General features: G+C 42.4%; 1 protein-coding gene across 2 annotated transcripts in view; it reads right to left on the minus strand.

Annotated features, from left to right (window-relative positions):
• Positions 1 to 23,301, minus strand: part of scn5lab (sodium channel, voltage gated, type V-like, alpha b) — a 273,446-nt gene extending 250,145 nt beyond the window's left edge. For both annotated transcript variants that reach the window (XM_041183161.1, XM_041183162.1), the window contains exon 1: positions 23,243 to 23,301. The gene's annotated coding sequence lies outside the window, so the exon portion shown is untranslated. The remainder of the gene's footprint in view (positions 1 to 23,242) is intronic.
• Positions 23,302 to 23,997: the final 696 nt, after the last annotated feature.

Consider the following 23,997-nt stretch of genomic DNA (forward strand, 5'->3'; position numbering starts at 1 on the left):
GTCTGAATTCGAGCATACATTCTGACTTGGAGCACACACCCTGAATTAGAGCACACTCTCTGATCTAGAGCAAACACTTTATCCTGAGCAAAAAATCAGAATTAGAGCACGTATTCTGAATTTTAGAAAATATTGTGAATATGAGAAAGCACTCTGAATTAGAGCCCAAATACTGAACTAGAGCGAACACCCAGAATTGGAGCGCACACTCTATATTGAGCGAAAAATCTGAATTAGAGCACATACTTTGAATTAGAGCAAATATTCTGAATATGAGCACACACTCTGAATTAGAGCACACACTCTGAATTAGTTGCCACACTTTGAAATAGAGCGCATGATCTGCATTGGATTGCACACTCTGAATAAGAGCCCAAACCCTGATCTCGAGCATACACTCTGGAATTGAGCACACACCTTGAATTATAGCACACAATCTGAATTTGAGTTCACATGCTGAACTCGAGCAAACACTCCGGAATTGAGCACACACTCTGAATTGGAGCGCACACTCTGAATTATAGTGCATACTCTGATTTAGAGCCCACATGCTGAACTAGAGTGAATACTCTCGAATTGAGTACACACTCTGAACTAGAGCGAACACTCTGGAATTGAGCACCCATGCTGAATTAGAGCACACACTTTATATTGAGTGAAAAGTCTGAAATAGAGCACACGCTCTGAATTAGAGTACACACTCTGAACTAGAGTGAACACTTTATAATTGAGCACACATGCTGAATTAGATCTCACACTTTATATTGAGTGAAAAATCTGAAAAAGAGCACACACTCTGAATTAGAGCAAGTGCTGTGAAAATGAGCAGACGCTCTGAATTAGGGTGTACGCTTGTACGCTCTGAACTAGAGTGAACATTCTGGAATTAAGTACACACTCTGGATTGGGGTGCACAATGTGAATTATAGAGCATACTTTGAATTGCAGCCCACATGCTGAACTAGAACGAACACTCTTGAATTAGAGGGCACACTCTGATTTAGAGCACATGCTCTGATTTAGAGCACATGCTCTGAATTAGAGCCCACATGCTGAACTAGAGTGAACACTCTGGAATTGAGCACACACTCTGAATTGGAGCACACACTGTGAATTATAGCGCATAGTCTGAATTAGAGCCCACATACTGAACTAGAGAAAACACTCTTGAATTAGAGGGCACACATTGATTCAGAGCAAACACTCTGAATTAGAGTGCACACTGTGAACTAGAGCGAGCACTCTGGAATTGACCACCGGCTTTGAATTGGAGCGCACACTCTGAATTTGAGCACACATCCTGAATTTGAGTGCACACTCTAAATTGGCACCCCCAATCTGAAGTACATTCCACACTGAACTAGAGTGAACAGTCTTGAATTGAACACACACTCTGAATTGGAGTGCGCACTCTGAAATGCAGCCCATATGTAAAACTAGAGAGAACACTCTGAATTAGAGCACACACACTGAATTAGAGCACACACTCTGAATTAGAGTGCATGCTCTGAATTAGAGCACACACCCTGAATTAGAGCACACACTCTGAATTAAAGTACACACCCTGAATTAGAGCACACACTCTGAATTAAAGTACACACTCTGAATTAGAGCACAGAAGCTGAATTTGAGCACACGCTCTGAATGAGAGCGCACACTCTGAATTAGAGTACACACTCTGAATTAGAACCCACACTCCGAATTAGAGCTCACACTCCATGTTAGAGCCCACATTCCAAATTAGAGACCACACTCTAAATTAGTGGCTGCAATTTGAATGAGAGTGCACGATCTACATTGGATTGCACACTCTGAATTAGAGTGCACACTCTGTATTAGAGTGCACGCTCTGTATTAGAGTGCAAGCTCTGTATTAGAGTCAAAACTCTGAACCTGAGTGAACACTCTGGCATTAAGCACACATCTTGATTTAGAGTGCACACTCTGAATTGGAGTGTGCACTCTGAATTAGAGCCCAAACTCTGAACTCAAGCAAAAGCTCTGGAATGGAGCACATACCTGGGATTAGATCCTCACTCTAAATTAGAGATCACACACTGAACTAGAGTGAACACTCTGGAAATGAGCACAAAGTGAACTACAGTCAACTCTTTGAATTGGAGTGCACAACCTGAATTAGAGTCCACACTCTGAACTAGAACGAACACTCTGGAATTGAGAACAACTTTGAATTGGAGCGCGTACACTGAATTATAGCACATAGTCTGAATTATAGCGCATAGTCTGAATTATATCGCATACTCTGAATTATAGCACATAGTCTGAATTATAGCACACAGTCTGAATTATAGCACATAGTCTGAATTATAGCACATGGTCTGAATTAGAGCCCACACTCTGAATTAGAGCACACACACTGAATTAGAGCCCACATTCTGAATTGGGGCGCACACTCTTGTTTAGTAGGCACAGTTTGAATTAGAGTGCATGATCTGCATTGGATTGCACACGCTGAATTGGAGCCCAAACTCTGAACTCGAGCGAACACTCTGGAATTGAGCACAAAGTGAATTAGAGCCGACTATTTGGAGCAGACAAACTGAATTAGCGTCCACACTCTGAACTAGAACGAACACTCTGGAATTAGGCAACGATTTTGAATTGGAGTGCATACTCTGAATTATAGCACATAGTCTGAATTATAGCGCATATTCTGAATTATAGTGCATAGTCTGAATTATAGCACATAGTCTGAATTATAGCGCATACTCTGAATTATAGTGCATAGTCTGAATTAAAGCGCATACTCTGAATTATAGCACATAGTCTGAATTATAGCGCATTGTCTGAATTATAGCGCATAGTCTGAATTATAGCACATACTCTGAATTATGGTGCATACTCTGAATTACAGCACATAGTCTGAATTATAGCACATAGACTGAATCAGAGCGCATACTCTGAATTATAGCACGTAGTCTGAATTTTAGTGCATATTCTGAATTATAGCACATACTCTGAATTATAGCACATACTCTGAATTATAGCACACAGTTGAATTATAGCAAATAGTCTGAATTACAGCACATAGTCTGAATTATAGCACATAGTCTGAATTACAGCACATCGTCTGAATTACAGCACATAGTCTGAATTACAGCACATTGTCTGAATTATAGCACATAGTCTGAATTAGAGCCCACACTCTGAATTAGAGCACACACACTGAATTAGAGCCCACATTCTGAATTGGGGCGCACACTCTAGTTTAGCAGGCACAGTTTGAATTAGAGTGCATGATCTGCATTGGATTGCACGTGCTGAATTGGAGCCCAAACTCTGAACTCGAGCAAACACTCTGGAATTGAGAATGCAAGCTAAATTGGAGCACATTTTCTGGATTATAGAGCATAGTCTGAATTATAGCCCGCATGCGTAACTATAGCGAGCACTCTGGAATTCACGCACAGTCTGAATTATAGCACACACTTTGATGTCGACCCATTCTCTGATCTAGAGTGAACATTTTATTTTGAGCAAAAAATTTGAATTAGCGCTCACACTTTGAATTAGAGTAGACACTTGAATTAGTGCCCACACTCTGAATCACAGACCACAGTCTGAATTACAGCACCCACTCTGAATTAGAGCCCATGTTCTGAATTAGGGACCACACTCTGAATTGGAGACCACACTCTGAATTAGAGCACAAACTCTGAACTCTAGTGAACACTCTGGAATTGGGCACATACCTGGGATTAGAGCCTCACACTGAATTCGAACTCAAACACTGAACTAGAGTGAACACTCTGGAAATGAGCACAAAACGAATTAGAGCCGACTCTCTGAGTCAGAGCGCACACTCTGAATTAGAGCCCACACTGAACTAGAGCGAACGCTCTGGACTAGAGCCACACTCTGAATTAGAGGGCACACTCTGAATTAAAGAACACACACTGAATTAGAGAGCAAATGTGTGAATTAGAGCAAACATTCTGAGCAAGAGCAGACACTGTAATTAGAGAGAACACTCTGAATTAGAGAGCGCACTCTGAATTAGAGCGCACACTCTGAATTAGAGCGCACACTCTGAATTAAAGAACACACACTGTAATTAGAGAGAACACTCTGAATTAGTGGCCACAATTTGAATTTGAACTCACGATCTGCATTGGATTTCACTCTCTGAATTAAAATGAATGCCCTGTATTAGAGCCCACACTCTGAACCCAGGTGAACACTTTGGAATTGAGCACACACACTGAATTCCAGTGCACATTCTGGTTTTGGCTGTTTATTCTGGAGTTGAGCACACACATTTTGAATTAGAGGCCATACTCTGGATTAGAGCCCACACTCCGAATTAGAGCCCATACTCTGGAATTGAGCACCCACGCTGAATTGGAGCGCATTTTCTGAATGATATCGCATAGTCTGAATTAGAGCCCAGATGCTGAAATACAGTGAGCACTCTGGAATTAGCACGCATTCTGAATTATAGCGCATACTCTGATGTAGAGCCCATTCTCTGACCTAGAGCAAATATTTCATATTGAGCAAAAAATCTGAATTAGCACTCATACTCTGAATTAGAGTACATACTCTGAATTAGAGAGCGCACTCTGAATTAGAGAGCACACTCTGAATTAGCGCACACACTCTGAATTAGAGAGCACACTCTGAATTCGAGCACTCACTCTGAATTGGAGCACACATTCTGAATTAGAGCATGCTCTGAATTAGAGAGCACTCTCTGAATTTGAGCACACACTCTGAATTAGGGCACACTCTGAATTTGAGCACACACTCTGAATTAGAGGGCACACTCTGAATTGAAGAACACACACTGAATTAGAGAGCACACTGTGAATTAGAGCAAACATTCTGAGCAAGAGCAGACACTGTAATTAGAGAGAACACTCTGAGTTAGTGGCCACAATTTGAATTTGAGCTCACAATCTGCATTGGATTTCACTCTCTGAATTAAAGTGAATGCCCTGCATTAGAGCCCACACTCTGAACCCAGGTGAACACTTTGGAATTGAGCACACACACTGAATTCCAGTGCACATTCTAGTTTTGGCTGTTTACTCTGGAGTTGAGCGCACACATTTTGAATTAGAGGCCATAATCTGGATTAGAAACCACACTCCAAATTAGAGCCCATACTCTGGAATTGAGCACCCAAGCTGAATTGGAGCGCATTTTCTGAATGATATCGCATAGTCTGAATTAGAGCCCAGATACTGAAAGACAGTGAGCACTCTGGAATTAACGCGCATTCTGAATTATAGCGCACACTCTGATGTAGAGCCCATTCTCTGACCTAGAGCAAATATTTCATATTGAGCAAAAAATCTGAATTAGCACTCACACTCTGAATTAGAGTACATACTCTGAATTAGAGAGCGCACTCTGAATTAGAGAGCACACTCTGATTTAGCGCACACACTCTGAATTAGAGAGTACACTCTGAATTCGAGCACTCACTCTGAATTGGAGCACACCTTCTGAATTAGACCGTGCACTCTGAATTAGAGAGCACTCTCTGAATTCGAGCACACACTCTGAATTAGAGTACACTCTGAATTGGAGAGCACTCTCTGGATTCGAGCACACACTCTGAATTAGAGCACACTCTGAATTAGAGAGCACTCTCTGAATTCGAGCACACACTCTGAATTAGAACACACTTTGAGTTAGAGCACACACTCTGAATTAGAGAGCACTCTCTGAATTCGAGCACTCACTCTGAATTATAGCACACACTCTGAATTAGAGTGCACACTCTGGATTAGTGCACACACTCTGAATTAGTGTGCATACTCTGAATTAGAGCACACATTCTGAATTAGAGCACACAGTCTGATTTAGAGCGCACATTGTGGTTTAGAGCACACACTCTGAATTAGAGCACACACACGGAATTAGAGCACACACTCTGAACTGGGTCGCACACTCTTGTTTAGTAGGCACAGTTTTAATTAGAGTGCATGATCTGCATTGGATTGCACACGCTGATTTGGAGCCCAAACTCAACTCGAGCGAACACTCTGGAATTGAGCACAAAGTGAATTAGAGCCGACTATTTGGAGTGCACAAACTGAATTAGAGTCAACACTCTGAACTAGAACGAACACTCTGGAATTAGGCAACGATTTTGAATTGGAGTGCATACTCTGAATTATAGCGCATACTCTGAATTATAGTGCATAGTCTGAATTATAGCACATAGTCTGAATTATAGTGCATAGTCTGAATTATATCACATAGTCTGAATTATAGTGCATACTCTAAATTATAGCACATAGCCTGATTGTAGAGCATATTCTGAATTATAGGACATAGTCTAAATTATAGCACATAATCTGAATTAGAGCGCACACTCTGAATTATAGCACATAGTCTGAATTTCAGTGCTTAGTCTGTATTATAGTGCATAGTCTGAATTATAGCACATACTCTGAATTATAGCACATGGTCTGAATTATAGCACATAGTCTGAATTATAGCACACAGTCTGAATTATAACACATAGTCTGAATTATAGCACACAGTCCCTGATTTATAGCACATACTCTGAATTATAACACATACTCTGAATTATAGTGCATACTCTGAATTATAGCACATAGTCTGAATTATAGTGCATACTCTGAATTATAGCACATACTCTGAATTATAGTGCATACTCTGAATTATAGCACATAGTCTGAATTATAGTGCAAAGACTGAATTACAGCACATAGTCTGAATTACAGCACATTGTCTGAATTATAGCACATAGTCTGAATTAGAGCCCACACTCTGAATTAGAGCACACACACTGAATTAGAGCACACACTCTGAATTAGAGCACACACACTGAATTAGAGCCCACATTCTGAATTGGGGCGCACACTCTTGTTTAGCAGGCACAGTTTGAATTAGAGTGCATGATCTGCATTGGATTGCACATGCTGAATTGGAGCCCAAACTCTGAACTCGAGCAAACACTCTGGAATTGAGAATGCAAGCTAAATTGGAGCACATTTTCTGGATTATAGAGCATAGTCTGAATTACAGCCCACATGCATAACTATAGCGAGCACTCTGGAATTCACGCAGTCTGAATTATAACACACACTCTGATGTCGACCCATTCTCTGATCTAGAGTGAACATTTTATATTGAGCAAAAAATTTGAATTAGCGCTCACACTTTGAATTAGAGTAGACACTTGAATTAGTGCCCACACTCTGAATCACAGACCACACTCTGAATTATAGCACCCACTCTGAATTAGAGCCCATGCTCTGAATTAGGGACCACATTCTGAATTGGAGACCACACTCTGCATTAGAGCACAAACTCTAAATTAGTGGCTACAATTTGAATTAGAGTGCATGATCAACATTGGATCGCACACTCTGAATTAGACTCCACACTCTGAACCCAAGTGAACACTCTGGAATTGAGCACAAACCTTGATTTAGTGCTCACACTCTGGATTAGAGCAAATATTCCGAGAATGGCCAGACTATCTGAATTAGAGTGCACACTCTGAATTAGTGGCCACAATTTGAATTAGAGCGCACACTCTGCATTGGATTTCACACTCTGAATTAAAGCAAATGCCCTGCATTAGAGCCCACACTCTGAACCCAAGTGAACACTCTGGAATTGATCACACACCTTGAATTAGAGTGCACACTCTGGATTAGAGCACACACACTTTACTAGACCGAACACTCTGGAATTAAGCACACACTCCGAATTAGAGCGCAAACTCTGAACTCTAGTGAACACTCTGGAATTGGGCACATACCTGGGATTAGAGCCTCACACTGAATTCGAACTCAAACACTGAACTAGAGTGAACACTCTGGAAATGAGCACAAAACGAATTAGAGCCGACTCTCTGAGTCAGAGCGCACACTCTGAATTAGAGCCCATACTGAACTAGAGCGAACACTCTGGACTAGAGCCACACTCTGAATTAGAGGGCACATTCTGAATTAAAGAACACACACTGAATTAGAGAGCACACTGTGAATTAGAGCAAACATTCTGAGCAAGAGCAGACACTGTAATTAGAAAGAACACTCTGAATTAGTGGCCACAATTTGAAGTAGAGCTCGCGATCTGCATTGGATTTCACTCTCTGAATTAAAATGAATGCCCTGCATTAGAGCCCACACTCTGAACCCAGGTGAACACTTTGGAATTGAGCACACACACTGAATTCCAGTGCACATTCTGGTTTTGGCTGTTTATTCTGGAGTTGAGCACACACATTTTGAATTAGAGGCCATACTCTGGATTAGAACCCACACTCCGAATTAGAGACCATACTCTGGAATTGAGCACCCATGCTGAATTGGAGCGCATTTTCTGAATGATATTGCATAGTCTGAATTAGAGCCCAGATACTGAAATATAGTGAGCACTCTGGAATTAACGCGCATTCTGAATTATAGCGCACACTCTGATGTAGAGCCCATTCTCTGACCTAGAGCAAATATTTCATATTGAGCAAAAAATCTGAATTAGCACTCACACTCTGAATTAGAGCACATACTCTGAACTAGAGAGCACACTCTGAATTAGACCGTGCACTCTGAATTAGAGAGCACTCTCTAATTCGAGCACTCACTCTGAATTGGAGCGCACACTCTGAATTAGAGCATGCGCTCTGAATTAGACCACACTCTGAATTAGAGCACACACTCTGAATTAGAGAGCACTCTCTGAATTCGAGCACTCACTCTGAATTGGAGCGCACACTCTGAATTAGAGCATGCGCTCTGAATTAGACCACACTCTGAATTAGAGCACACACTCTGAATTAGGGAGCACACACTGAATTAGAGAGCACCCTGTGAATTAGACCACACACTCCAAATTAGAGCAAACATTCTGAACATGTGCAGACACTGTGAATTAGAGAGCATGCTCTGAATTAGTGGCCACAAATTGAATTAGAGCTTACGATCTGCATTGGATTTCACACTCTGAATTAAAGCAAATGCCCTGCAGTAGTGCCCACACTCTGAACCCAAGTGAATACTCTGGAATTGAGCACACACCTTGAATTAGAACACACACTCTGGATTAGAGCGCACACACTTTACTAGATTGAACGCTCTGGAATTGAGCACACACTCTGAATTAGAGCGCATTCTCTGCATTAGAGCCCAAACTCTGTACTCGAGCAAATACTCTGGAATGGAGCACATACCTGGGATTAGAGCCTCACTCTGAATTAGAGCTCGCACACTGGACTAGAATGAACACTCTGGAATTGAGCAGACACTCTGAAATAAACCACATACTCTGAATTGGAGAGCACACTTTGAAGTAGAGTGCACATTCTGATTTAGAGGGCATACTCTGAATTAGAGCCCGCACTCTGAACTCGTGAACACTCTAGCATTGAGCACACACTTTGAATTAGAGCCCGCACTCTGAACTAGAGTAAACACTCTAGAATTGAGCACCCACTCTGAATTAGATCACACACCTGAATTAGAGCGCACAATCTGAATTAGAGCCCATGCTTTGAACTGGACTGAATGCTCTGGAAATGAGCACAAACTGAATTAGAGTGCACACGCTGAATTAAAGTGCACATTCTGAATTAGAAACTACACTCTGAATTGGAGCCCACACTCTGAACTAGAGTGAACACTCTGGAATTGAGCACACACCCTGAATTGTAGTGAACACTCTGAATTAGAGAGAACACTCTGCATTAGAGAAAATATTCTCTAGCAGACACTCTGAATTACAACGCACACTTTGAACTAGAGCAAGCACTCTTGAATTGAGTACACACTCTGAATTGGGGTGAATTACAGTCCATACTTTGAATTATAGCCCACACGCTGAACTAGAGCAAACACCCTTGAATTGAGAACAAACTCTGAAATATAGCGCACACTCTGAATTAGAGCCCACACACTGAACTGGAGTGAACACTTGTGAAATAAGTACACACTGAATTAGAGCACACACTCTGAATTAGAGCAAATATTCTGAATATGAACAAACACTCTGAATTAGAGCGAACACTCTGAAGTAGAGTGATGACTCTGGTATTGAGAACACACTCTGAATTGGGGTGCGCACTCTGAATTATAGCACATACTTTCAATTATAGCCATCATGCTGAACTGAATTAGTGTGCACATTCTGAATCAGAGCCCACAATCTGATTTAAAGTCCACACGCTGAATTAAAGCACACACTCTGAACTAGAGCGGAAACTTTGGAATTGAGTACACACTCTGAAATAGACTGCACACTGTGAGTCAGAGCACACACTCTGAATTATATCGCACACTCTGAATTAGAGCCCACACTCTGAACTAGAGCAAACACTCTTAAATGAGCACAAACTGAATTAGAGTGCATGGTCTGAACTACACCGTAGACTCCGGAATTGAGAACAACTCTGAATTGGGGTGCACACTTTGAATTATAGCACATACTTTGAATTATAGCCATCATGCTGAACTAGAGCGAACAACCTCAAATTGAGCACAAACTCTGAATTAGAGAGCACTCTCTGAATTCGAGCACTCACTCTGAATTAGAGCACACACTCTGAATTAGGGAGCACACACTGAATTAGAGAGCACCCTGTGAATTAGACCACACACTCCAAATTAGAGCAAACATTCTGAACATGTGCAGACACTGTGAATTAGAGAGCATGCTCTGAATTAGTGGCCACAAATTGAATTAGAGCTTACGATCTGCATTGGATTTCACACTCTGAATTAAAGCAAATGCCCTGCAGTAGTGCCCACACTCTGAACCCAAGTGAATACTCTGGAATTGAGCACACACCTTGAATTAGAACACACACTCTGGATTAGAGCGCACACTCTGAATTAGATCCCACACCCTGAACTCAAGTGAACACTCTATAATTGAGCACACACTCTGAATTAGGTCATACACTCTGAATTAGTGTGCACATTCTGAATCAGTGCGCACAATCTGATGTAAAGTCCACACTTTGAATTAGAGCACACGCTCTGAATTATATTGCACACTCTGAATTAGAGCCCCACACCCTGAACTAGAGTGAACACTCTGGAATTGAGAACGCATGTTGAATTGGTGTGCATTTTATGAATTATAGCGCTTAGTCTGAATTACATCCCACATGCTGAACTACAACGAGCACTCTGGAATTCATGCACAGTTTGAATTATAACACCCAGTCTGATGTAGAGCCCATTCTCTGATCTAGAGGGAATATTTTATATTGAGCAAAAAGTCCAAATTAGCACGCACACTCTGAGTTAGAGTACACACTCTGAATTAGAGGCCACACTCTGATGTAGAGCCCACACTCTGAATTAGAGGGCGCTCTCTGAATTAACGCACATGCACTGAATTAGAGAGCACACTGTGAATTAGAGCAAACATTCTGAACATGAGCAGACACTGTCAATTAGAGAGCACACTCTGAATTAGTGGCCACAATTTGAAGTAGAGCTCGCGATCTGCATTGGATTTCACACTCTGAATTAAAGTGAATGCTCTGCATTACAGCCCACACTCTGAACTCAAGTGAACACTCTGGAATTGAGCACAGACACTGAATTGAAGTGCACACTCTGGTTTGGGCTGTATACTCTGGAGTTGAGCACACACATTTTGAATTAGAGCCAATAATCTGGATTAGAACCCACTCTCCGAATTAGAGCCCATACTCTGGAATTGAGCACAGACGCTGAATTGGAGTGCATTTTCTGAATGATATTGCATAGTGTGAATTAGAGCCCAGATACTGAAATACAGTGAGCACTCTGGAATTAACGCGCAGTCTGAATTATAGCACACCCTCTGATGTAGAGCCCATTCTCTGACCTAGAGCAAACATTTCATATTGAGCAAAAAAATCTGAATTAGCACTCACATTCTGAATTAAAGCACATACTCTGAATTAGAGTGTGCACTCTGAATTAGAGAGCACACTCCGAATTCGAACACTTACTCTGAATTAGAGAGCACACTCTGAATTGGAGCACTTACGCTGAATTAGAGCACACACCCTGAATTAGAGCATGCACTCTGAATTAGAGCGTGCACTCTGAGTTAGAGCTCACATTCTGAACTAGAGCCCACACTCTGAATTAGAGAGCACACACTGAATTAGAGAGCACCCTGTGAATTAGACCACATGCTCCGAATTAGAGCAAACATTCTGAACATGAGCAGACACTGTGAATTAGAGAGCATACTCTGAATTAGTGGCCACAAATTGAATTAGAGCTCACGATCTGCATTGGATTTCACACTCTGAATTAAAGCAAATGCCCTGCATTAGAGCCCACACTCTGAACCCAGGTGAACACTTTGGAATTGAGCATACACCTTGAATTAGAATGCACACTATGGATTTGAGCACACACACTTTACTAGAGTGAACACTCTGGAATTGAGCACACACTCTGAATTATAGCACATAGTCTGAATTAGAGCCCACATGCTTAAGTGGAGCAAACACTCTGGAATCCAGCACACACTCTGAATTAGAGCGCATACACTGAATTAGAGCACACACTCTGAATTAGAGCCCAAACTCTGAATGAGAGCCCACATTTTGAATTAGAGACCACACTCTGAATTAGAGCACCAACTCTAAATTAGTGGCTACAATTTGGATGAGAGTGCACAATCAACATTGGATTGCACACTCTGAATTAGAGTCAACACTCTGAACCTGAGTGAGCACTCTGGAATTGAGCACAAACCTTGATTTAGAGCGCACACTCTGGATTAGAACAAACATTACAAATATGGCCAGACATTCTGAATTAGAGTGCACACTCTGAATTAGTGGCCACAATTTGAATTAGAGCGCACACTCTGCACTGGATTTCACACTGAATTAAAGCGCATGCTCTGCAATACAGTCCACACTCTGAACCCGACTGAACACTCTGGAATTGAGCACACACACGTTGAATCAGAGCGAACACTCTGGATTAGAGCACACACTCTGAACTAGAGTGAACCGTCTGGATTACAGCACACACTCTGAACTAGAGTGAACACTCTGAATTAGACCGCATGCTCCATATTGAGTGAAAAATCGGAATTAGAGCAAGCACACTGAATTTGAGCACACACTTTGTTGTTGGGCATGGATTGTTAATTAAGGCACACATTCTAAATTAGAGTCCTCACTCTGAATGAGAGTCCACACTTTGAATTAGAGTCCACACTCTGAATTAGAGTCCACACTCTGAATTAGAGCATGCACTATGAATTAGAACCTGCACTCTGGGCTACAGCACACACTCTGAATTCGAGCATGCATTGTGAATTAGATCACACATTCTAAATTAGAGTTCACACTCAGAATTGGAGCACACATGCTAAATTAGAGCACACAATGATTTAGTGTGCACACTCTGATTCAGAACACATAATCTGAAATAGAGCACATACTCTGAATTACAGCACACACTCTGAATTAGAGTGCACACTCTGGATTAGTGCACACACTCTGAATTTGTGTGCACACTCTGAATTAGAGCACACAAACTGAATTAAAGCACACACTCTGAATTAGAGCGCACACTGTGGATTAGAGCACACACTCTAAATTAGAGCACACACACTGAATTAGAGCCCACATTCTGAATTGGGGCGCACACTCTTGTTTAGTAGGCACAGTTTGAATTAGAGTGCATGATCTGCATTGGATTGCACGTGCTGAATTGGAGCCCAAACTCTGAACTCGAGTGAACACTCTGTATTTGAGCACACACGCTGAACTAGAGCGAACACTCTGGAAATGAGCACAAAGTGAATTAGAGCCGACTACTTGGAGCGCACAAACTGAATTAGAGTCAACACTCTGAACTAGAACGAACACTCTGGAATTAGGCAACAATTTTGAATTGGAATGCATACTCTGAATTATAGCACATAGTCTGAATTATAGCGCATATTCTGAATTATAGCACATAGTCTGATTTATAGCGCATACACTGAATTATAGCACATAGTCTGAATTATAGTGCATAGTCTGAATTACAGCGCATACTCTGAATTATAGCACATAGTCTGAATTATAGCACTTACTCTGAATTATAGCACATAGTCTGAACTATAGCGCATTCTCTGAATTATAGCACATAGTCTGAATTATAGCACATAGTCTGAATTATAGCACTCTGAATTATAGCACAGAGTCTGAATTATAGCGCATAGTCTGAATTATAGCGCATCCTCTGAATTATAGCACATAGCATGAATTATAGTGCATACTCTGAATTATAGCACATAATCTGAATTATAGTGCATAGTCTGAATTATAGCACATAGTCTGAAATTATAGTGCATAGTCTGAATTATAGCACATAGTCTGAATTATAGCACATAGTCTGAATTATAGTGCATTGTCTGAATTATAGCACATAGTCTGAATTATAGCACATAGTCTGAATTAGAGCCCACACTCTGAATGATAGCGCACACTCTGAATTATATTGCACACTCTGAACTACAGCGAACACTCTGGAAATGAGCACAAACTGAATTAGAATCCACAGTTTGAATTAGAGCGGACACTCTAAATTATATTACATAACCTGAATTAAAGCCCACACTCTGAATTGGAGCCCACACTTTGAATTAGAGCGAACACTCTGGAATTGAGAATGCAAGCATAATTGGATCACATTTTCTGGATTATAGAGCATAGTCTGAATTACAGCCCGCATGCATAACTATAGCGAGCACTCTGGAATTCACGCACAGTCTGAATTATAACACACACTCTGATGTCGACCCATTCTCTGAATTAGAGACCACACTTTGAATTAGAGCACAAACTCTAAATTAGTGGCTACAATTGAATTAGAGTGCATGATCAACATTGGATTGCACACTCTGAATTAGACTCCACACTCTGAACCCAAGTGAACACTCTGGAATTGAGCACAAACCTTGATTTAGAGTGCACACTCTGGATTGGAGCAAACATTCCAAAGCTGGCCAGACATTCTGAATTAGAGTGCACACTCTGAATTAGTGGCCACAATTTGAATTAGAGCGCACACTCTGCATTGGATTTCACACTGAATTAAAGCACACACTTTGCATTACAGCCCACACCCTGAACCCGAGTGAACACTCTGGAATTGAGCACACCCCTTGATTTAGAGTGCACGCTCTGGATTAGAGCACACAAACTTTACTAGACCGAACACTGGAATTAAGCACACACTCTGAATTAGAGTGCAAACTCTGAACTCAAGTGAACGCTCTGGAATTGGGCACATACTTGGGATTAGAGCCTCACCCTGAATTCGAGCTCACACACTGAACTAGAGTGAACACTCTGGAAATGAGCACAGAATGAATTAGAGCCGACTCTCTGAGTTAGAGCGCACACTCTGAATTAGAGCCCATACTGATCCAGAGTGAACACTCTGGACTAGAGCCACACTCTGAATTAGAGGGCACACTCTGAATTTAAGCACACACACTGAATTAGAGAGCACACTGTGAATTAGAGCAAACATTCTGAACAAGAGCAGACACTGTGAATTAGAGAGAACACTCTGAATTAGTGGCCACAATTTGAATATAAGCTCACGATTTGCATTGGATTTCACTCTCTGAATTAAAGTGAATGCCTTGCATTCGAGCCCACACTCTGAACCCAGGTGAACACTTTGGAATTGAGCACACACACTGAATTCCAGTGCACATTCTGGTCTGAGTTGAATACTCTGGAGTTGAGCACACACATTTTGAATTAGAGCCCATAATCTGGATTAGAACCCACACTCCGAATTAGAGCCCATACTCTGGAATTGAGCACCCACGCTGAATTGGAGCGCATTTTCTGAATGATATCGCATAGTCTGAATTAGAGCCCAGATACTGAAATACAGTGAGCACTCTGGAATTAACGCGCATTCTGAATTATAGCGCACACTCTGATGTAGAGCCCATTCTCTGACCTAGAGCAAACATTTCATATTGAGCAAAAAATCTGAATTAGCGCTCACACTCTGAATTAGAGCACATACTCTGAATTAGAGTGTGCACTCTGAATTAGAGAGCACACTCTGAATTCGAGCACTTAATCTGAGTTAGAGCACACACTCTGAATTAGAGCATGCACTCTGAATTAGAGAGCACACTCTGAATTAGACCGTGCACTCTGAATTAGAGCTCACATTCTGAACTAGAGCACTCACTCTGAATTAGAGCACACACTCTGAATTAGAGAGCACACACTGAATTAGAGAGCACCCTGTGAATTAGACCGCACACTCCGAATTAGAGCAAACATTCTGAACATGAGCAGACACTGTGAATTAGAGAGCATGCTCTGAATTAGTGGCCACAAATTGAATTAGAGCTCACGATCTGCATTGGATTTCACACTCTGAATTAAAGCAAATGCCCTGCATTAGAGCCCACACTCTGAACCCAAGTGAACACTCTGGAATTGAGCACACATGCTGAATTAGACCCCGCACTCTGAACTCAAGTGAACACTCTAGCATTGAGCACACACTTTGAATTGGAGCCTGCACTCTGAACTAGAGTAAACACTCTAGAATTGAGCACCCACTCTGAATTAGATCACACACCTGAATTAGAGCGCACAATCGGAATTAGAGCCCATGCTTTGAACTGGACTGAATGCTCTGGAAATGAGCACAAACTGAATTAGAGCGCACATTCTGAAATAGAGCCTACACTCTGAATTAAAGTGCACATTCTGAATTAGAGTGCACACTCTGAATTAGAAACCACACTCTGAATAGGAGCCCACACTCTGAACTAGAGTGAACACTCTGGAATGGAGCACACACCCTGAATTGGAGTGAACACTCTGAATTAGAGAGAACACTCTGCATTAGAGAACATATTCTGAATATGAGCAAACATTGAATTACAACACATATTCTGAACTAGAGCAAGCACTCTGGAATTGAGTACACACTCTGAACTGGGGTGCACGCTCTGAATTATAGGGCATACTTTGAATTATAGCCCACATGCTGAACTAGCGCACACAGCCTTGAATTGAGCACAAACTCTGAACTAGAGTGAACACTCGTGAAATAAGTACAAACTGAATTAGAGCACACACTCTGAATTAGAGCAAATATTCTGAATATGATCAGAAACTCGGAATTAGAGCGAACACTCTGAAGTAGAGCGATGACTCTGGAATTGAGAACACACTCTGAATTGGGGTGCACACTCTGAATTATAGGGCATAATTTGAATTATAGCCATTATGCTGAACTAGAGCAAACACGCTTGAATTGAGCACAAACTCTGAATTAGAGTGCACACTCTGAATTGGAGCCCACACTCTGAAGTAGGTTGCACACTCTGGAATTGAGCACACACTCTAAATGAGAGCCCACATGCAGAATTAGAAAGGGAACACTCTGAATTAGAGCCCACAATCTGAATTGGAGTGAACACTCTATAATTGAGCACACACTCTGAATTAGATCACACACTCTGAATTAGAGTGCACACTCTGAATTAGTGGCCACAATTTGAATTAGAGCGCACACTCTGCATTGGATTTCACACTCTGAATTAAAGCACATGCTCTGCATTACAGCCCACACTCTGAACCCGATTGAACACTCTGGAATTGAGCACACACATTGCATTAGAGCACACACTCTGGCTGAGAGCACACACACTTTACGAGAGCAAACACTCTGGATTAGAACACACACTCTGAACTAGAGTGAACACTCTGAACTGGACCGCTTGCTCTATATTGAGTGAAAGATCGGAATTAGAGCAAGCACAGTGAATTTGAGCACACACTTTGTTGTTGGGCATGGATTGTTAATTCAGGCACACATTCTAAATTAGAGTCCTCACTCTGAGTTAGAGTCCTCACTCTGAATTAGTGGCCGTAATTTGTATTAGATCACACATTCTGCATTGGATTTCACACTGAATTAAAGCGCACACTCTGCATTGCAGCCCACACCCTGAACCCAAGTGAACACTCTGGAATTGAACACATGCCTTGAATTAGAGTGCACGCTCTGGATTACAGTACACACACTTTACTAGATCAAATACTCTGGATTTAAGCACACACTCTGAATTAGAGCACAAACTCTGAACTCGAGTAAACACTCTGGAATTGGGCACATGTCTGGGATTAGAGCCTCACTCTGAATTTGAGCTCACACACTGAACTAGAGTGAACGCTCTGGAAATGAGCACAAAACAAATTAGAGCCGAATCTCTGAGTTAGAGCACACACTCTGAATTAGAGCCCACACTGAACTAGAGCGAACACGCTGGACGAGAGGCACACTCTGAATTAGAGCCCACACTTTGAATTAGAGCGATCACTCTGGAATTGAGAACGCATGTTGAATTGGAACGCATTTTCTGAATTATCGCATAGTCTGAATTACATCCCACATGCTGAACTATAGTGAGCACTTTTGAATTCATGCACAGTCTGAATTATAGCGCACACTCTAATGTAGAGCCCATTCTCTGATCTAGTGCGAACATTTTATATTGAGCCAAAAATCCGAATTAGCGCTCACACTCTGAATTACAGTACACACTCTGAATTAGAGGCCACACTCTGAACTAGAATGAAGTCTCTAGAATTGAGCATACACTCTGAATTAGGGGGCACATTCTAAATCAAAGCGCAGAATCTGAATTAGATTCCATACTCTGAATTAGAGCCCACACTCTGAACTAGAGTGAACACTGTGGAAATGAGCACAATCTGAATTAGAGCACACACTCCAAATTAGAGCAAACATTCTGAATATGAACAGACACTCTGAATTAGAGAACACTCTGAACTACAGCGAAGACTCTGGAATTGAGAACACACTCTGAATTGGGGTGCACACTCTGAATTATAAGACCATAAGCCCATAAGACATAGGAGCAGAAATTAGGCCATTCGGCCCTTCGCATCTGCTCCGCCATTCAATCGCGGCTGATAAATTTCTCAACCCCATTCTCCTGCCTTCTCCCCGTAACCTTTGATCCCCATACCAGTCAAGAACCTATCTATCTCGGTCTTAAATACACTCAATGACCTGGCCTCCACAGCCTTCTGTGGCAATGAATTCCATAGATTCACCACCCTCTGGCTAAAGAAGTTTCTCCTCATCTCTGTTCTAAAATGTCTTCCCTTTACTCTGAGGCTGTGCCCTCAGGTCCTAGTCTCTCCTACTAATGGAAACATCTTCCCCACGTCCACTCTATCCAGGCCTTTCAGTATTTTGTAAGTTTCAATCAGAACCCCCCTCATCCTTCTAAACTCCATTGAGTATAGACCCAGAGTCCTCAAACGTTCCTCATATTTTCATTCCTGGGATCATTCTCGTGAACCTCCTCTGGACCCTCTCCAGGGCCAGCACATCCTTCCTGAGATACGGGGCCCAAAATTGCTCACAACATTCTAAATGTGGTCTGACCAGAGCCTTATAAAGCCTCAGCAGCACATCCCTGCTTTTATATTCTAGTCCTCTCGAAATAAATGCCAACATTGCATTTGCCTTCCTAACTACCGACTCAACCTGCAAGTTAACCTAAAGAGAATCCTGGACTAGGACTCCCAAGTCCCTTTGCACTCCAGATTTCTGAATTCTCTCCCCATTTAGAAAATAGTCTATGACTCTATTCTTCCTACCAAAGTGCATGACCTCACACTTCCCCACGTTGTATTCCAACTGCCACTTCTTTGCCCATTCTCCTAACCTGTCCAAATCCTTCTGCAGCCTCCCCACCTCCTCAATACTACCTGTCTCTCCACCTATCTTTGTATCATCTGCAAACTTAGCCAGAATGCCCTCAGTTCCTTCATCTAGATCATTAATGAATAAAGTGAAAAGTTGTGGTCCCAACACTGACCCCTGTGGAACTCCACTAGTCACCAGCCGCCATCCTGAGAAGGACCCCCTTATCCCCACTCTCTGCCTCCTGCCAGACAGCCAATCTTCTATCCATGCTAGTATCTTGCCTCTAACACCATGGGCTCTTATCTTACTGAGCAGCCTCCTGTGCAGCACCTGGTCAAAGGCCTTCTGGAAGTCCAAGTAGATAACATCCATTGGCTCTCCTTTGTCGAACTTACTTGTTACCTCCTCAAAGAATTCTAACAGATTTGTTAGGCATGACCTCCCCTTGATGAAACCATGCTGACTTTGCCCTATTTTACCATGCACTTCCAAGTATTCTGAAATCTCATCCTTAATAATGGACTCTAAAATCTTACCAATGACGGAGGTCAGGCTAATCGGCCTGTAATTTCCCATCTTTTGCCTCACCCCCTTTTTAAACGGGGTGGGGGGGTTACATTAGCGATTTTCCAGTCCTCTGGGACCCTCCCTGACTCCAGAGATTCCTGAAAGATCACCACTAACGCCTCCACTATCTCTTCAGCTCTCTCCTTCAGAACTCTGGGGTGTAATCCCTCTGGCCCAGGTGATTTATCCACCTTCAGACCTTTCAGTTTTCCTAGCATCTTCTCCTTGGTAATGGCCACCATACTCACCTCTGACCCCCGAATCTCTTGAACTTTGGGGATGTTACTCGTGTCTTCCACTGTGAAGACTGATGCAAAGTACCTATTCAGTTCCTCCGCCATTTCTTAGTTCCCCACTACTACTTCTCCAGCGTCATTTTCCAGTGGCCCAATGTCCACTTTTGTCTCTCTCTTACCCTTTATATATCTAAAAAAACTCTTGCAATCTTCTTTTATATTACTGGCTAGTTTACCCTCATATTTAATCTTCTCCCTCCTTATTTCTTTTTTAGTTGTCCTGTTGGTCTTTGTAGGCTTCCCAATGCCCTGGTTTCCCACTGCTCTTCGCCGCATTGTATGCTTTCTCTTTAGCTTTTATGCTGTCCCTGACTTCCCTTGTCAGCCATGGTTGCCTCGTCCTCCCTTTAGTATGCTTCTTCCTAGGGATGAATTTTTGCTGTGTTTTCCAAATTACTCCCAGAAACTCCTGCCATTGCTGTTCCACTGTCTTTCCTGCTAGGCTCATCTCCCAGTCAATTCTGGCCAGCTCCTCCCTCATGCCTCTGGAGTTGCCTTTATTCAACTGTAATATCGTTACATCTGATTCCAGCTTTTTCCTCTCAAATTGCAGGGTAAATTCTATCATATTATGGTCACTTTCTCCTAAGGGCTCCTTCACCTTAAGCTCCCTTATCAAATCTGCCTCATTACACATCACTAAATCTAGAATTGCCTGTTCCCTAGTGGCTCCACCACAAGCTGCTCCAAAAAGCCATCTCGTAGACATTCCACAAATTCCTTTTCTTGGGATCCACTACCAACCTGATTTTCCCAATCTACCTGCATATTGAATTCCCCCATGATCACTGTAACCTTGCCTTTCTTACACGCCTTTTCTATCTCCTGGTGTATCTGTGCCCCACATCCTGACTACTGTTCGGAGGCCTGTACATAACTCCCATTATGGTTTTTTTACCTTTGCGGTTCCTCAACTCTACCCACACAGATTCTACATCATCTGATCCTACGTCATTTCTTGCTATCGATTTAATTGCATTTCTTACTAATAAAGCAACCCCACCCCCTCTGCCAACCTGCCTATCTTTTCGATAGGAAGTATATCCTTGGATATTTAGCGCCCAGTCCTGATCCCCTTGCAGCCATGTCTCCATAATGCCCACCACATCATACCTGCCAATTTCAATCTGCGCCACAAGCTCATTTACCTTATTTCGTATACTGCGTGCATTCAGATACAACACCCTCAGTCCTGTATTTCCTGTCTCCTTTCTTAATGTTGTCCCTTTATCTGATGTGCTTGAAGTTAGATTCCTAGCCCTTTCCAAACACTCTGTCCTATTTTGTGTTCTGGAGACTTCAATAGCCTCTCCTGAGCTCTCCTTTCTTTTCAGTTCTTTCATAATTTTCCATGAAGTTGAATTCACCTCCCCCCCCCACCCCCCCCACACGCTAACCTGCTGCTTTGTTTCCCATTAGTCATACTTCTTGGAGTTTTACCCTTCCCTCCCCTCCACTTTCTAGTTTGAAGTCCTGTTGACCACCCTATTTACTCTTTTCACTAGAACATTGGTCCCAAATCGGTTCAGGTGGAGACCGTCCCAACAGTACTGATCCCTCCTGTTCCAATACTGATGTCAGTGCCCCACGAAATGGAACCCCTCTTTCCCACACCACTCCTTTAGCCACGTGTTTACTTCCCTTATTCTCGCGTCCCTATGTCAATTTGCCCGTGGCTCGTGTAGTAATCCAGAGATTATAACCCTTAAGGACCTGTTCTTTAATTTAGTTCCTGGTTCCTGATAATCCCCAAATAGGCCCTTTTTCCTAGTCTTACCTATTTGTCCCGACGTGGACCACAACAACTGGATCCTCCCCCTCCCTCTCCAATATCCTTTCAAGAGAGATGTCCCTCACCCTGGCACTGGGCAGGCAACATACCATGTGGGACTCTCGATCCTGCTTACAAAGGAAGCTATCAATTCCCCTAATTATAGAATCCCCTACAACTATCATTTGTCTTTTTGCTCCTCCCTCTTGAATGGCCTCCTATGCCATGGTGCCGTGGTCAGCTGGCTCATCCTCCCTACAGCCCTGTTCCTCATCCACACAGGGAGCAAGTACCTCACACCTGTTGGACAAGGTGAAGAGCTGAGGCTCTTCTGTTCCTGAACACAGGATCCCTCTACCTGCCTCACTTGCAGTCACACCCGGCTGACCCTGACCACTGACCGGACTTGAGGTACTTAATCTACTGGGTGTGACCACCTCCTGATACAAAGCGTCCAGGTAACTCTCCCCCTCCTGGATGTGCCACAGCATCTGGAGCTCGGACTCCAGCTCATCAATTCTGAGCTGGAGCTCCTCCAGCAACCAACACTTGCTGAAGATGTGGTCACTGTGGCTCACATCACAATGGGATCTGCCAGCTCCCACATCATACAGCTACAGCACATCACCTGCTCAGCCATCTCGACTTAGATAATTAATTTATTAATTAGCTTTGCAGTGTTTTTTTTCAAATTTGATGCAGATTTCCTACCAACTAATCAAGTCACAGCTTTCCTATGACGTCACTTTTTCAGTTTTGGCTTCAGTTACTCTGTGCCCCGAGGTCACCTCTCCGGTGCTCCTCCCTCCGACTCTGCTCCCTAGAGACAAGGCCATGAATCCCCGAGGTAAGCTAGATTTATGCTCAGCGCTCCGGTTCTCCTCCCTCCGAGTCTGCTCCCAGGATTTACTCACCAATCAGCTGCTTTTTCTTTAAAATCCACTTTCAGAAGAGTGTCCCTCACAAGTCTGGTGCACTCCTGAAGGCACTGCCTCTTCCTCTCTCTCTTTTTTTAGGTTTGAGGAGGAGGAAGGGATGGAAACATTACAGCAATGTAATGTAATTATAGTTATAATTAATTATAATATATTAATTATAATATATGTAATTATAATATATGTAATTATAGTACATACTTTGAATATATATAATATATATAATTATAATATATGTAATTATAGCGCATACTTTGAATTATAGTCATCATGTTGAACTTGAGCTAACACCCTCGAATTGAGCACAAACTCTGAAATAGAGCGCCTACTTTGAACTAGAGCCCACACTCTGAATTAGGGCGCACACTCTGAATTAGGTCGAGCACTCTGAATCAGCGCGCACACTTTGAGTTAGGGCCCAAACTCTGAACTCGAATGAACACTCTGGAATTGGGCATATACCCGTGAACTAGAGTGAACACTCCGGAATTGAGCATGCACTCTGAATTAGAGCCCACACACTGAATTAGAGCACACACTCTGCAATTGAGAACGCATGTTGAATTGGAGTGCGTTTTCTGAATTATAGCACATAGTCTGAATTACAACCCACATGCTGAACTACAACGAGCACTCTGGAATTAACGTGCAGTCTGAATTAGAGCGCACACTCTGAATTGGAGCCCACACACTGAATTAAAGCAGACACTCTGGGCGAGAGCGAACACTCTGGA

The sequence above is a fragment of the Carcharodon carcharias genome, chromosome 3 (genome assembly GCF_017639515.1).
Source record: "Carcharodon carcharias isolate sCarCar2 chromosome 3, sCarCar2.pri, whole genome shotgun sequence".
Lineage (NCBI taxonomy): Eukaryota > Metazoa > Chordata > Chondrichthyes > Lamniformes > Lamnidae > Carcharodon > Carcharodon carcharias.